The sequence below is a fragment of the Peromyscus maniculatus genome, chromosome 11, assembly GCF_049852395.1.
Source record: "Peromyscus maniculatus bairdii isolate BWxNUB_F1_BW_parent chromosome 11, HU_Pman_BW_mat_3.1, whole genome shotgun sequence".
Classification (NCBI taxonomy): domain Eukaryota; kingdom Metazoa; phylum Chordata; class Mammalia; order Rodentia; family Cricetidae; genus Peromyscus; species Peromyscus maniculatus.
In genome coordinates, this window is record NC_134862.1 from 25,081,971 (window position 1) to 25,085,951 (window position 3,981).

Sequence of the window (3,981 nt, forward strand, 5' to 3'; positions counted from 1 at the left end):
CACACATTTTTCTGAGAAAGATTCTAAATTGGTGGACTCTATCAGGTCCTCCCCTTAGAGACTGGGGAATGCCAAAGATGAGTGGGAGGAAAAAATGTAGGAATCAGAAGGGATGGAGGATACCAGGAGACATAGCCCACAGAATCAACTAAACAGGGCTCAGATGGACTCAAGGTCATGTGACTGGCAAGCACTGGGCCTGCCTGCATGTATGTTAAGACTCTTGGCTTAGTTTTCATTTTTTGTTTTTGTTTTTGTTTTGTGGAGCTCCTAACAGTGGGAGCCAGTGTATCTCTGACTCCTTTACCTGCTCTTGAGATTCCTTTCCTCCTCTTCAGTAGACTTGTCAAGGCTTGATATGAGGCTTTGCCTTGTCCTATTGTATACTTTTTGTCCTGTTTGGATGTTGTCTCTTTGAGGTCTGATTTTTTCATGAAGAAGAAACAGAACAGGAGTGGATCTGGGGGTTAGGACAGGCCAGTGGGCTGGAAGTGTGGAAGGAGAAGAAATTGTGGTCAGAATGTATTGTATGAGAGAAAAATCTGTTTTCAATAAAAATAGAAAATAACTGATAAGAACAGATACTACACATGATCTGAGCATAAATGCTGAGAAGTGATAAGACAACAAAACCCAAGTAATTGAAACTCAAGAAATTTAGACCAACACCTGCAGAGCCTACATGGGACTGGTCTAGATGCTCTACATAGCAAGACAGTTATGTAGCTTGATCAGCTTAAGAGGTCTCCTGGCAGTAGGATCAAGACCCATTCATGGCTAGCTTAGTCCATAGAGCATGTGACTCAATATCAGAGTTGTGGGTTCATGCCCCATGTTGGGCACCAATTGTAGATAAATTGATAAATAGTCATTTATAAAAACCCAGAGCCAGATTGGGGTTAAAAGTGAGAGATCAGAAAAGCATAAAGTAGCCACCCATGTTCTCACCACTCAGAGATGCTCATCCAAAGAAACCTACTTCCTGTATCCCCACACTTATATGCCTTTTTCTTCTGCCAACTCATTTCCTCTCTCTGCCCAGCTACATCACTTCTTCCTGCCCATCTCTGTCACATCCTGTCTGTCTATAAATACCTCCAGACCTTTATGGTTAACTAGTGTTGGAATTTAAGGCATGTGTAACCACACCTGGCTTTGTTTCCAGTGTGGTCTTGAACTCACAGAGATTCAGAGAGATTCCTGCTTACTGAGTGATAGTATTAAAGGCATGTGCTACCATTGCCTGACTTCTATGTTTACTATAGTGGCTAGCTTTTTCCTCTGATCCTCAGATAAACTTTATTTGTGGACACAAATAAAGTATCACCACATGAGCCAGCTTTTTGGAGTGCATTACCTATGGTAGAACACCTCTCACAGCCTTGAGGCAAGGGGAGGGGCTTGGACCTGCCTCTACTGAATGTACCAGGCTCTACTGACTCCCCATGGGTGGTCTTAACTTCTTGTACGAGGTAATGGGATGGTTTGAGGAGGAAAGCCTGGAAGGGCAGGAGGAAGGAAGAGGGGGTTCTGTTATTGATATGTAAAATGAATTAAAAAATACTTAATAAAAAAACGTAAAATAAAAATAAAGCCAGAAAGACACGATGTGGTCAAGAAAATCAGAAATACCATAAATAAACTACATGATTAATAAACATTTATTTTAACAGTAAACATATACTAGTTCATTTTATTGTTGTAAACTTACATAATTTCTAATAATTCCTCATTAAAGATATTTATATTGTTAACTTGATACATAGTTTTGTAATTTTTTTGTCCATATTAATAGAAAAGTTTGTCAATAACATATATATACACACATATATATATAAATATAAATATAAATTATATAAATTATATATATAATTTTTAGGATGGAAAGCAACACAGGTAAAAATACTCATAATTATATTAATAAATTAAAAGAAAATGTGCAAAATACAAACTACTATAAAATTTTAAATTAAGAAAAGAAAGAATTATCTAGAATGATTTTGTGAACTAGCAATTCTCTGACTAAGTAAATATTTGGTGGAAATTGCATCACACTATGGAACATTCATATGTTCTACCATCCTTGTTTCAGCTCTATTCAAAATAGTTTAGAAAATTGAACAACCTATGTGCTCATGAACTGATGAATGCAACTGTAAAAATGTGATTCATATACACAGCAGGGTTATTATCAGCTTTGAAAAAAAATGTTATTTGTAGGAGATCAGCAGAACTTGAAGACATCATTAGATTAAGTTTATAGTTAGACACAGAATGACAAAAGCTTAAAATAAGAGCTTCCCAATGCTGAGGAGGAAAGACTAACAGAAACAATGTAGAAATGTTGATTGATGAATATTTAGTAGTAACTAACAATAAGAAGGATGGTGCTTGATTTCTTCTGATAAGAAAAATCTCAAATATAAAATTTTACAAGAAATTATTTTACTCATTTCATCCCACTTCATTTTAAAAAGATTGAGCAGATAAATGTGTTAATGCTAGAAGAATGTGTTATATATATGTATATATATGTGTTATATATATGTATATATATATGTGTTATATATATGTATATATATGTATATATGTATATATATATATATATAAATTTTAACCCTCAAATATGCACATTTGTGTCCATTTAAAAAATCAATAAATTTTTAAATAGAATTCTTTTCATTAATATTCATTTGGCATAGAGTAAAAGTTACCAATGATGTAGTTACTGAACAAAGAATTCTGCTTGTATTTGCTTTATTAGATTGTGTTAGTTTCCGTTATCTATTTCTTATGTATTTTATGTCTGTTCCCAGAATTGTACCATATCTTTGGTAGTTTGTCACCAAAGTGTGTATTTTGGTTCTAAATTTCACTAAGTGCATTGGTTCAAAATGTTCTGAAGAGCAATATGCTTTTGTAAAGGACCTCATGACTATGAAAGAAATATTTTTTCAACACTCTATATCTCACCACTCCATTATGTAGAGAATCTACATTTAGTCTCTTTGCTTATTTTGTTCTAGTCTAACATTTCATTTTAAAAATAAAGAAGATAGATTATAATGATCAGAGGTCAAGCAAGACGATATCTACATAGTATTTTCTGTATAGTATAGGACCTCTGAACTTATGAACACTCAAACAAATGTGTCACCTACATAAATCAGCTAATCAATAATGTACTCTGAAATTAGGAGAGGTTCACACAATATCCTAGTCTCTAGAAAAATAACTGTTAACAGTAGTGTCTTTGAAGGAATGGGAAATTCAGTTTTCTTAGAGAATAAAGCCTCAAGTAGGTCAAATATGGCCACACACCCATGAGCACATGGGAGGCACAAATTGGACTCAGTGGTTTATTTTTTAAATGTAAACATTGAATTTCATGATGTTTAGATGATGTGGCATTAGGGGTGGAATTGAGAGTTGTAGAAAAATGTGATCAAAGTATGGTATATATGTATGAAATTCTCCAAGAATTATTGGAAACATTTTTAAATGAAATAAACAATAAAGAAAATAATGAAAAACAAAGAAAGAAGAAAGGGAAAGAAAGAAAAACAAAAGAAGTGGATAATTGGGACAGTTTATATAACTGAATAAATCCAACACACACACAATCTAGCACACATTAATTTTTCTTTTTTTTTTCTTTTCCAAGGATCCTAAAACATGTGATTCTTTTACTACATCTGTTAGATCTGTGTGTATTAGGATGTCTTCTCTAAAAATTAATAAGCTGTTTTGTATATTATTCCTTTTTTTCTCACATTTATTGATTTCTTCTAACCCAAAACAAATTATAGGAATGTGTTTAATATATTTCAACATTTCCAGCTTATAGTCAAACCAAAATTCCTTAATGAGTTCTTAGTTAATATGTAATTTTGAAGCCAGTTCATTATGATCTAGAGTAATTTAATTATGCACAACAATTATGTCCAGAATAAATCATGAGGAATATTTAATATTATTTAT

At 33.0% G+C, this 3,981-nt stretch overlaps 1 pseudogene; it reads right to left on the bottom strand.

The window, feature by feature from the left end:
- Positions 1–509: 509 nt before the first annotated feature.
- LOC121821467 (U2 spliceosomal RNA) lies at positions 510–620 on the bottom strand (annotated as a pseudogene).
- Between the last annotated feature and the right edge of the window lie 3,361 nt (positions 621–3,981).